Genomic DNA, 13,086 nt, shown 5'->3' on the forward strand with positions numbered 1-13,086 from the left:
TCCAAAGCTGCTCCTCTAACTGAGTTGCTTAAGAAAGATGCTCCTTTTGTTTGGACCTTCCGTCAAGAAAGAGCATTCCAAACTCTAAAAGAAAAGCTAACATCTGCTCCAATTTTGAAATTTCCAGATTTTTCTAAGCCTTTCTATCTGACAACTGATGCTAGTTCAATTGGCATAGGTGCCGTACTAGCTCAGAAGACCGATGGCAAGTACAACGCAGTTGCATTTGCTAGTCGCGTCCTTACAAAGGCTGAACGTAATTATACAGTAACTGAGCAAGAAGCTTTAGCAATAGTATGGTCTTTAAAGCACTTCCGAGACATTATTTATCAGTACTCTGTTCATGTCTTGACAGATCATGCTCCACTGATACCCTTATTCCAGAACAAACAACCTACTGGAAGGTTAGCTAGATGGACCTTGACTATCCAAGAGTTCAATCCCACCTTTGAGCATTTACCTGGCAAGTCAAATGTAGTCGCAGATGCCTTATCGCGACATGTTAGTATAGTAACTGCAGACCCTCCATTTAGTGCTGAAGATGTAAAGAATGCTCAACGAACAGATCCCATGTGGTCTGGTGTGATTCGATTCCTGCTCCAGGAAGATCTTATTCTGAATGTGAAGCCACCAGCACCCATCAGTGACTTTGTCATGAACCAAGAATTACTGTATCGAACAGCCGAGCTGGGTACTCCTAGCAGAAGAGTATACCAGTTAGTAATTCCACAGTCACTAGTGAATGTAGCCTTACAGCTAGTTCACGATGTACCAGGTGTTGCACACCCTGGTATGGATCGTTCAGTAAAACAAGCCAGATTGAAATACTTTTGGCCTCGTATGGCAACTGATATTTCTGAGTATGTTAGGAAATGTAGTGTCTGCATGCAACATAAAGGCAATGCTAATGGTCCTAATCCAATCCAAGTGTATCCAACTACTAGCGAACCTTGGGAAAGAGTTGCGCTAGATTTGTTAACTAATTTCCAATGTTCCCTCCAAGGCAACAAACATCTGTGTGTTATGGTAGACCATTTCACCAGATATTGTGAGTTAGTTCCTATTGCAGATAAGACTGCCGAGACAGTAGCTAAAGCATTTAAAGAACGCATTATCTGCAGGCATACCACTCCTAAGTCCCTAGTAACAGATAATGGAGGTGAATTCTGTAATGAAATTCTTGAAAATTTGTGTACCTTGTACAAGATCTCTAAATCCACCATTGTTCCTCATCATCCTGCCAGCAATGGGTTAGCGGAACGAACCAATAAGAAAGTACTTGATGTATTGAGAGCCACTATCAATCCCAATAGTGAAACTTGGGATGAAGTTATACCTGATGTGCAGTGTGCTATAAATTCTGCTTACAATGTTTCTATAGGTGACACTCCACATTATGCATTGTATGGTGTAGATAAACGTTTACCTTATGAGTTGTTATATTCTAATCCGAAACCAAATTACAACCCTGATGATTTCGTAGCAACTCGTACCAGCTTAGCTCAAAGTGTTTTTAGAAGAATCCGTGAAACACTTCATAAATCAACAGCTGAATTCACAAGAGTCGCAAACACTCGATCAAAGCCATCCAAAATCAAAGTAGGTTCGAGAGTTATGCTGATTAATTTTAACAAAACGTCTGCAATGCCAAAGCTTGATCAAAAGTTTGTTGGTCCTTATCGAGTAGTTGAACATATCACTGGTAATAAGTATAAGGTTAGAGAGATTAGTACTGGTCAGTATAAAGAATCGCATTTGGATCATATGAAGTTAGTATGTGATGATAATGATGTTCCAACCCAGACTAATGTGACAGACTCTGACAATCCTCCTGATCCTGTACTCTCTTCCTCTGATACTCAGTCAGACGATCAACCTGAATGTCGTTATTCCCTACGTACACGACAGGTATTGAGAAATCCTCAAGTATCATTTGTAACTTCCAATTCAGATTTGCCTCAAATACAGCATGAGCTAGCCAATGCTACAGAGTTTGATCCTCCCAGAGATGACACCCATTCTGCATATGCCAATCTTACCTTAGCAGAGTTGGGGTTAAATGTAAATAACCTGTATAGATGAATAATTACAGTATCAACTTATCAGTATTCAAGAATTTTTTTTTGTGTGTTCGTGTTTCCTCCGCATTCTGAGAGTTAACAGTCTAGATTTGCGTGCACCGAATCTGCCTTTCTGTTAAACACTCTTTCTTTGTATATATTCCTTCCTCAGAATCCGTAGATCACACGAATACAGATCGATCGATCAAAATTTTTGTTTTTATCACTTGTAATCTCAACGTTGAGTTCGTTGTTCATTTGTTGAGTTTTAAGTTGTACTATAGTATACCTTGTATTGCATTACAGTTTCAGTTACGTACGCTTTCATTCTAATGTTCTACTTATGTATCTATAATGTTTAATGTTGTGTACTTTGACATTGTATAGAATCAGCCCAAGCCGTATACCTGCCATCTCTAGTTTGTATTAGTTGTATGTCGGGACGACATACGTTAGCGTCGCCGAGCTCTCAGTAGTAGTAACCAGTTACCAGTAACCAGTTACCAGTAACCTGTCCGTTGACTCAACGACCAACCGTCTTGAGTCACGGTCTGTGCTGAGCTGACACTATTTCAAAAGACCCACTACGGGGTACTGGCCAGCCGGCTAGTCAGTATTACGAGTGTAACCAAGGAGATAGGTAACGGCTGAGGGCTCCCTCCACATAACAGCAATTATAAGTAATAACAGCCTACGTGAGTATTTCTACCCTAATCCACGTATCGAACTCCCACATGATACACACTTACACTCGCTCACTCATTTGACCATAAACAGAAATATTAATCTCAGTCTTAAAATAATGAATCCTGTGATACTCCAATACTGAAACTATATACTGTGCCAAAACAAAAGCATTCACATTGCTAAACTCATAAACTAGTATTTAGTCACTTAGCCATAATACCAACTTACCTCATAATTTGTAATATTTTACAATTAAGAATAAAACTAAGTATGCCCGAAATGCCTAGCCATGCTAAGCGTTCTAGTGGTACACTCTGTAATCACAATTTTACTACATGTAAACCAAACAATAACCAAATTTCTGTAAACTCAGCATTGTAATCCTTATAGAGAATAAACTTTGAATTTGAATTGAATGAGATGGCCCTGACCTCTTTTGATACGCCTATAAATTTCTTTCTTCTGCCCTAAAAGATGTTTTAACCTATTGTTCATCCATTTCGGTTAATTTCTAGTCGATCTCATTTCTCTAAGGGAAATATACATTCTTTGGGCAACGTGTATCGAGTGTTTAGAAAACTGTCATACTGCTGTTTCTCGTCGTTACCCCACTCTGAGATCCTTGCTGAATTATTCCTATTATCATACATCTATTCGGGCAGATCTGTTTGTGACCTGATAAAGTCCACTGTGTGGGGGAAACGTAGTTAATAGAGGATCGCATTATTCATATACGTACTACATCTGTGTCCATTTTTCTTGCGTTCTTATGATAGAGAACTAGATAAGGGTTTCCAAGTGGTATTATTGAGTTTATTTTATCGGCTGACCTCGGCCTTGGGTTTACACATCTATTATTTTGTTTCTGAGACAAAAATAAACTTATCAGTTCTATTTAATTGGACGTTAGTATCTTTAAGCAGTTCCTTAAGTACATGAGAACAGAGTTTTATCTGTTTACAGTATTCAAGAGACTTGTCAAGTAACATAGTATGAGTAGGGGGCTGACTCCTGGTACTTGAAGCAACAAGGTTGAACTCTGCCTGCTCTAGAGAACAAATGATTACAACTGTACTTCCCTTTCTAGGATCAGATCTGATTAATTTCCATTCCCAGGCGCTGTATAATCCATATATCTATGGTGCACCCAGCAAAATAAGCAGACTCTTGGATGTCACTACTGGTACCAGTGTTCATAACCTTGTACTACATGGGGGTTGTATTCCAATAATCACTTGTTAAATCAGTCTTGTAGTTTATCCGGGTCCGTATGCACCCTTTCTTCTTTATTTTCATTTCCATTCGTTTCACATCATTCGTGAACAGGGATACATCCGAACCTATCTCTTCCAGGATGTCATTAACACAGACCAGAATATTACAGGTAGAAGCACCAATCCTTGTAGAATTAATTCCGATGTCTCTTCCGAACATAAGAAGGGAGGAACACTGCATGAGGCCTACTGACCCATGAAAATTAGACACATTTGCAACATCTGCCGGTATATAAGCGCCATTCTTTTCGCCTGAGCTTCAGAGTGTTCACGACTACGGTGCTCTTCAACTCTAAAGCTGAGGGACTGATTACCTCATCTTTTGAACATAGTTCTACTGTCTTCCGATTATATCCTTGAATTTGTGTTGATAAAGCCACTGGATGGCGAAACGTCTACAATAAAGATACCCAGATGTTGCAAATGTGTCTAATTTCCATCTTGTCGGTATTGTATACCAATGTATACCATACATGAACTACTAGCCTATACTGCGTAGGCAGTGAGAAAATATTTTGCTTCCCTTAATATTCCTCTATCTATTGCAGTACATTTATTGTTATTCTTGGCTGTTACTCGAGAGTTTGTCAGTCAGATGTGTAAACGAGACACTTTCGCAACATTTGGGTATATTTATTCTGGAAACGTTTTGCCACACAGTGGCTTCTTCAGTCCAGTGCAGAACAAGGTGGAATACGAGGAGTTTGAGGTAATCAGTCCCTCAACCTTGACTCGATGTGTTCAGTCCCTCAGTCTTGACAAGATTAATAGACCGATCACACCGAGTCAAGGCTGAGGGACTGAGTACCTCAAATGCTTCATATTTCACCTTTTTCTGCATTGGACTGAAGAAGCCACTGTGTGGCGAAACGTTTCCAGAATAAAGATACCCAAATGGTGCAAAAGTGTCTCATTTATCAACGTGTAGATTTTGTCAAGTATTTATTGGCATTCAGATGTCTTCTAACTACCCACGAATAAGCAGTACACTCATTGTGCTCTCTCTTGCCACCCTTCTGTTGCCTTGTCATAGAATCAAAATTCACTGAGGTGAGAGAAGATTTACCATCACTTAGTCTGTGTCGGTTGTCATTAATATCACCACACTTTTCTGGGTATATCCGACTGTGGTTTAAAACAGCCTGTCTGTCCCCTTTCTTAAACACTGGGACTATATTTTATATCTTCCAAATTTCTGGCAAGTGCCCATTGTCAAATTACCTGTAAATTTAGATTTTACTTAACGGGGCACATAATGTTTCTGCTTCTTATTTCGGAAAACACAGAAAGACAGTGTCTGGTCCCATTTTCTTTGATGTATCTGGCTCATTCGATAATTTTTGTCATCTCTTCTGTTGTGTTGTCATAGCCCTGTATCAGTCTTCTGTTGTTTAGTGACAGTTGAAATTGTGGTCCCTCTTTCCTCTGTTTGTTCCTCTAATCTCAAAATTACGCTGACTTTTACTTTACAGTACTACTACCCTCGTCCCCCACTACCACTATTTTTTTCCTCAGTGTTGCAACCCCTGAATGGGTTACAATGATTATTATGTATATATATATAATGTATATTATCTTTTCATATAATTTTATATTGCTTATATTTGCGATAATAGCTAAATCGTAAATGTATGACTTTATATTATTATTTGACTGTTATATTGTTATTTGACTTATGTTGTTAGGATGTACATAATATGTGCTCAGTTCAAGTCTTAATTGTCAAACTACTGTAATTATCGCTTGTCGCTCGTTATACTGCCGGCTTCTGAGCTGTGCTGTCCACGGGGCTATCACGTGATCGAGGGGGGGGGGTGTCCTCACCTCTCGTGAAGTATTCAGTCTGCTCTAGACTCGCTTGGTGGTTGGACAGATTGTCTGTCTCATTATTCTTGTTAGTTCTGTAGAACTCTGTTCACAGAACATTGTATAGACTTAGTGATTTTCGACGTTGTACTGAGGTTGTGTGTCGCTTAGACACTCTGAACATCTCAGGTCCTTAGCTATAGCTTCTGACCTAATTTTGTACTGGTTTCTGTGTATTGTCACAGTCAGGGTTTTTCCTATGCTGAACTTAGATTCAGTAATATGGGAGTTTTGTAACTTTTGTGGAGGATCTGCTGATGGTCCCTACTTAGTATCGTCATATTATCTCCTTGATCCTGATTGTGTCGCAGTCGCTTGTTATATGGCTATTGGGCTTAGCATTCTTTTCATTGTTCAAGCAGACTGTTCTGGTTGCCAGTCGGTCAAGAAGTTAGTTTATTAGAGGAATTTGTCAGTCACTTGTTTAAGTCTAGTCGAGTCGTGAGACATATTGAACTACTTAGAGCACTTACACGCATACACACACTTACTTGTACATATTTGTAATATCTTATTAAATGTTAATGTACCAGACGGTACTTAAGAATTATAAATGTGATATGTGCTTTCAGCACAATAATATTGAACTCGAGAGATTGATATTATTTTCATTACTGTGATTAATTTAATTTACTTTGATAATATACCTCTAGACTTAATAAATTTATTAAATTTTAATTTCTCTAGTTAGTAGCCTACCAGTTGTAATCCTGAAGCACTATTGAATCTTAATGAATTCTAATGGATAATTGGACAAGGATACTGACTACTTGTTACGAAAACCCAGTAACAGGCTGGATGCTAGAAGGGCAATCCTTTCTAGTATTCACTGGAGATCTCTAAGCTTTTAGAATCGCGTTTTTGTAACACTCAGAATCAGATTTCTCATTTTGACTGTATCTCTTATCTCTAAATTTATATCTGTAAATGACAAGATATCTGGGATCACCTCTACTTTTTTCTCATTCCACTCATCACTCATATTTATTATTCTGTCTATGCTTGCATATTATACTTTCAGTTTTCTTTTTGTTACTCTTGGAGTCCTGGTTTCATTGTCGTAGGGGGTTCGTCAAGGGATGTAGGTGAAAGAATACACACACACGTAGGATATTCTAAGAGGCGAATAATGTGAGAGTCTTGAGGATAACCCAGAGCCCGGCCTTGTAGTCTGTTTTTTTTTTTTTATTCGCCAGTATTCTCCCGACCCGGGTCTTTTTCTAAGTAGTGGTGATCCGGCCTTGGCTCCCTATCTGGGGAGTATCTCGAGACCTAAGTCTCCCATGGGAGGGGGTACAAGTACCCCCTCGTCTTTGGGACTAACTGTCCCCAGGCCTAGCCACAGCCCCCGCCCTCACGGGGCTCGTAGGGAGAAGCTAGGCCTCTGGTCTGCCATCTGCCCCGCCCCAAAGGGGTTCTTGGGGATGACAGTCTTATGAGCTGCAGGTGGTAGCAAGCTCAGGCCAACTTTTCTTGTTCTCTGCTATCGCCTTCAACTCCTCTCTCTGACTGACTGATGACCTTGAGCAAGGTGGATCAGAAGGAGAGGGGACTCGTGACGTCATAGCCAGGGAGGCAATGACTTACAGTAACGGTTTTAACTGAATATAATACAGTACAAAGCATTACTGACATCATGATCTTTCCCTACGAATCAAGGGAATAGGATAGGAAGTAGGGAGAGATGTGAGAGAGGGAGGGATTTGTGCGAAAGATACTTATAGAGGAGATTCTTGTACTAGAAGGGGTTAGCATCGTAGGTGTAGATGAGAAAGGATGGTGAGTGGTTAGTGGGCTGGATTTGTTAAGGGTTTTGCATGGTATAACACAGAAGGCTGATGTCTGACTATTATTATTGTCTCTTTTGTTTCTCCTTCTATTGTTTTTTTTTTTTTTTTTGTATTATTCTCCTCTTCATCTGTTCCCTCTACTTTTCTCTTTTGATACAATCCACTTACACATGGCAGTATCTTATACTGTTTTTATCATGATGGTCAGTGTAAGAGGGTACATCTAGTCCCTTGAGTACCCTCCAGTTCATATCTCTCCACTTGTTTTAAAAGACTGCTTTAATTTCGTGTTTGTTGGCTACCATCGATTTTATCAATAGTGCCTATGTTGCTGTTTTTATCATCAGCACCTTGTGATTCAGCGAAAGTATTTCTATAAATGTCGACTTACCTTTTGCTTCCCATCCTTCTGTCTCCCCTCCTGCAAATTCACTTTATTTCCTTGAGCTTTTCTAAGTAGTACCAGTTACCAGTAACCAGTTACCAGTAGATGACTCACTACCAACCGTCTGTGTGAATCACTGACTGTTATTCACATTGCTGCTGACCATAGCATGTTTTTGAACACCGTTCACCCTCTAGGCACTGAGATAGAGAGCAGAGAGAGGCAGGGCAGCTGATGGTGCTTCCCATACTTTCCGTTATAATTATACGTACTAACCAGCCTACGTGAGTGTTTTTACCCCATCCATGTTATCAAACCCACATGACAATTTGGTGACAGCGGTGTGAGCGTGGATTTACGGGTATTTCCGACGTTAGAAGATTGTTTGTGGGGTGCCGGCAGGTCAGAGATGAACCGTCTCTGCCACCTCCAGCTAGCCGCTTACCACCCTGTGTCCCTCCATCCTGCAAACCTGTCGGGAGAATCCGAGCGCCCCAGTCAAACCGTCCCATGGTGACAGTAGGTGATAATGAGTACACCATCCCTGTTCACAATTCCTTTGAAGCCTTAAGCAGTCTCGAGAATGACAATCCTGCTGATGATGTTGCTTCACACGTCTCTGACGGCGTAGATGATTTTGGGGATGAAGTGGAACAAATCATTTCTGATGACAATCCACCTTTTTGTTTGCACATAACTTCCAATGCAGCCATAGGCCCTATAGTGCAAGCATCTGTTCATAATGCGCCCGTTCATTTGTTCATGGTGGCCCGGTGGCCTGGTGGCTAAAGCTCCCGCTTCACACACGGAGGGCCCGGGTTCGATTCCCGGCGGGTGGAAACATTCGACACGTTTCCTTACACCTGTTGTCCTGTTCACCTAGCAGCAAATAGGTACCTGGGTGTTAGTCGACTGGTGTGGGTCGCATCCTGGGGGACAAGATTAAGGACCCCAATGGAAATAAGTTAGACAGTCCTCGATGACGCACTGACTTTCTTGGGTTATCCTGGGTGGCTAACCCTCCGGGGTTAAAAATCCAAACGAAATCTTATCTTATCTTATCTGACTCTGGTGCACAAGTCAATATTATCAGGACTAGTTTGCTTAGTGATAAGCAGATACGACATGTCCTTCTCGTAGAGCCGACTCATGTGTCCTCCCTTAGTGGAGTAGCTGGTTCTCACCTGCGTGTCCGAGGTCGGACTTCCCTCACCTTTTCTATCCAAGGTAGAGACTTTACTGCTTCCTTCCTTGTTGTCGACCAGATTACTTTCCCTGGTGATCTTCTACTGGGATTTGCTTCCATGAGAGACTTACGCATTGTGCTCGACCCTTATCAATGGCATGCCCAAATTGATGACTTGATCGTACCATTTTGGGGTTACCAGCTTGGATCCGAGATCTGCCATACTGCCGCAGAGTACGACGTTCGGATTAAGTCCTTACAAGCCAGTGCATTTTCCAGTAGCATACCCAAGCGGTCAGGCACTGGTGATCCTGTCACTCCTGTCTGTGTTCCACCTGTAACTTCAGGCTTGCAAGATAGTGTCCAGTTACCTCAAGTGTCCGAGGACGCTCTGACTACCTTGAGTGCTGAGCCTATCCCTGCAATGTCTACTAGTTCAAGTAGTAGTTTCTTCACAGGGTATGTCTTGTCGGAAAACGATTACTTGCAACTAGTAATGCCATCTCTTGTTGATGTCACTTGCCGTCAGCAGAAAGATGTTTCTGTCGTGGCTAGTGCCCTCACTAGAGTGTCTGTTGTTGTTCCTAGTGTTCCAGATGGTGATAACGTCCTAGTTGACAGTGATTCCTGCAAAGTAAAGGGTTTATTTGTTGAGCCATCCTTACATGTTGTAAGAGATAGTAAGATCCATTTCTTCCTAGCTAACACTTCTGGTCACAGTGTTCATCTCAGAGCAAATACCAATCTTGTTGACCTTGTTCACTATCCTTACCCTGTTCAGGTAGAGGATGAGTTGTCACCTGACCAGTGGGTCGGTGCTATTTCTACCGGGGAGACCTCATCCACCTCACTGGATCAATCTGTTCCACCAGTTGAGGAGAAAGACTTAGCTCCCACTGACTTCCCAGACGAGGTCAAGTGTTTGTTGACTCTGTTGAACAAACGTCGTAAAGCCATTGCCTTACCAGGTGAGAAGATGGGCATAACGAACTTATTGTCCCATCGTATCCCACTTGAACCTGGTACTAGACCTATCTATATACCTGCGTACAGAATGCCTCATCCACAAGTTGCTGTCGCAGAAGAATTGATCAATCAAATGCTTGATGATGGAGTTATTGCACCTAGCAATTCACCTTGGAATGTGCCCTTGATCCTAGTACTTAAGAAGGATGGTACTTGGCGTCCAGTAATTGACTTTAGGAAGTTAAATGTGAAAACTATTCCAGATCACTTCCCACTTCCCACAGGAGGCCTGGTCACAGACCGGGCCGCGGGGGCGTTGACCCCCGGAACTCTCTCCAGGTAAACTCCAGGTAAACTTCCTGTACTGGGTGATCTTTTATGTAACATCGGAGAAAACAAAGTTTTTTCAACCCTGGACTTGTTACAAAGGTTTCGGCAAGTCCCTCTTCACAAGGATAGCCAAGAGCTAACTGCATTCTCCACTCCTATGGGTCATTATCACTTCCTCCATATGGACTTTGGATTATGATCCTCCCCTATCACGTTCTCAAGGCTCATGACTAATATCTTTAGAGGTTTCATAGGTAATGCACTTATGGTGTACTTAGATGATGTAATCGTCATGTCTAAAGATGTGGATACACACTTGAAAAGACTTGATGTAGTACTTAGTAAGCGTGAAGAAGCTAATTTAAAGATCAAACTGTCTAAATGTCAATTTTTCAGATCGGAAATCAAGTTTCTTGGTCACGTAGTCACTCCTAGAGGGGTTACGACTGACAAAAGTAAAGTAACTGCAGTACTAAATTTTCCAACTCCCAAAACTGCTGATGCCGTAAGATCCTTTGTGGGCTTAGCAGGTTTTTATAGATCTTTCATTGCCAATTTTTCTTCCATAGCTGCTCCTCTGAGTTGCTTAAGAAAGATGCTCCTTTTGTTTGGACCTTCCATCAAGAAAGAGCATTCCAAACTCTGAAAGAAAAGCTAACATCTGCTCCAATTTTGAAATTTCCAGATTTTTCTAAGCCCTTCTATTTGACCACTGATGCTAGTTCTATTGGCATAGGTGCTGTACTAGCTCAGAAGACTGATGGCAAGTACAACGCAGTTGCATTTGCTAGCCGAGTCCTTACAAAGGCTGAACGTAATTATACAGTAACTGAGCAAGAAGCTTTAGCAATAGTATGGTCTTTAAAGCACTTCCGAGACATTATTTATCAGTACTCTGTTCATGTCCTGACAGACCATGCTCCACTGATACCTTTATTCCAGAATAAACAACCTACTGGAAGGTTAGCCAGATGGACCTTGACTATCCAAGAGTTCAATCCTACCTTTGAACACTTACCTGGCAAGTCAAATGTAGTCGCAGATGCTTTATCGCGACATGTTAGTATAGTAACTGCAGACCCTCCATTTACTGCCGAGGATGTAAAGAATGCTCAACGAGCAGATCCCATGTGGTCTGGTGTGATTCGATTCCTGCTCCAGGAAGATCTTATTCTGACTGTGAAGCCACCAGTACCCATCAGTGACTTTGTCATGAACCAAGGATTACTGTATTGAACAGCCGAGTTGGGTACTCCTAGCAGAAGAGTATACCAATTAGTAATTCCACAGTCACTAGTGAATCTAGCCTTACAGCTAGTTCACGATATACCAGGTGTTGCGCACCCTGGTATGGATCAATGGCAATAAGTATAAGGTTAGAGAAATTAGCACTGGTCAGTATAAAGAATCGCATTTAGATCATATGAAGTTAGTATGTGATGATAATGATGTTCCAACCCAGACTAATGTGACAGACTCTGACAATCCTCCTGATCCTGTACTCTCTTCCTCTGAGACTCAGTCAGACGATCAACCTGAATGTCGTTATTCCCTATGTACATGACAGGTATTGAGAAATCCTCAAGTATCATATGTAACTACCAATTCAGATTTGCCTCAAATACAGCATGAGTTAGCCATTGCAACAGAGTTTGATCCTCCCAGACATGACACCCATTCTGCATATGTCAATCTCACCCTAGCAGAGTTGGGGTTAAATGTAAATAACTTGTATAGATAAATAATTACAGTATCAACTTATCAATATTCAAGAATTTTTTTGTGTGTTCATGTTCTCTCCGAATTTATGAGATTTAACAGTCTAGATTTGAGTGCACCGAATCTGCCTTTCTGTTAAACACTTCTTTCTTTGTATATATTTCTTCCTCAGAATCCGTAGATCACATGAATACAGATCGATCGATCAAAATTTTTTTTATCACTTCTATTGCTTAATCCCAATGTTGAGTCTCATTCGATAAGTTGTGCTATATTATACTTTGTAATGCATTACAGTTTCATTACAGTAAGTTTCATTATAGTCAATTATGTAAGCTTCCATTCTAATATTCTCCTTATGTTATAATGTTCAATTGTTGTGTACTTTGACATTGTATAGAATCAGGCCAAGCCATACACCTGCCATCTCTAGTTTGTATTAGCTGTGTGTCGGGATGACATATGTTTGCGTAGCCGAGCTCTCAGTAGTACCAGTTACCAGTAACCAGTTACCAGTAACCAGTTACCAGTAGATGACTCACTACCAACCGTCTGTGTGAATCACTGACTGTTATTCACGTTGCTGCTGACCATAGCATGTTTTTGAACACTGCTCACCCTCTAGGCACTGGTGGGTCAGTCTGAGATAGAGAGCAGAGTGAGGCAGGGCGGCTGATGGTGCTTCCCATACTTTCCGTTATAATTATATGTACTAACCAGCCTATGTGAGTGTTTTTACCCCATCCACGTTATCGAACCCACATGACACTTTTCCTTCAGTTTTATCATATCCTTTCATGGACCTTGGACCTATTATTTAGCT

General features: G+C 41.1%; 1 protein-coding gene across 1 annotated transcript in view; it reads left to right on the forward strand.

Moving 5' to 3' along the window:
* Positions 1 to 9,205: 9,205 nt before the first annotated feature.
* The window catches only part of LOC128686126 (cytochrome P450 2D14), a 45,537-nt gene continuing 41,656 nt past the window's right edge, over positions 9,206 to 13,086 (forward strand). Inside the window, exon 1 of the mRNA XM_070095820.1 lies at positions 9,206 to 9,289. The gene's annotated coding sequence lies outside the window, so the exon portion shown is untranslated. The remainder of the gene's footprint in view (positions 9,290 to 13,086) is intronic.

This window comes from Cherax quadricarinatus, chromosome 51 (assembly GCF_038502225.1).
Source record: "Cherax quadricarinatus isolate ZL_2023a chromosome 51, ASM3850222v1, whole genome shotgun sequence".
Taxonomy (NCBI): Eukaryota; Metazoa; Arthropoda; class Malacostraca; order Decapoda; family Parastacidae; genus Cherax; species Cherax quadricarinatus.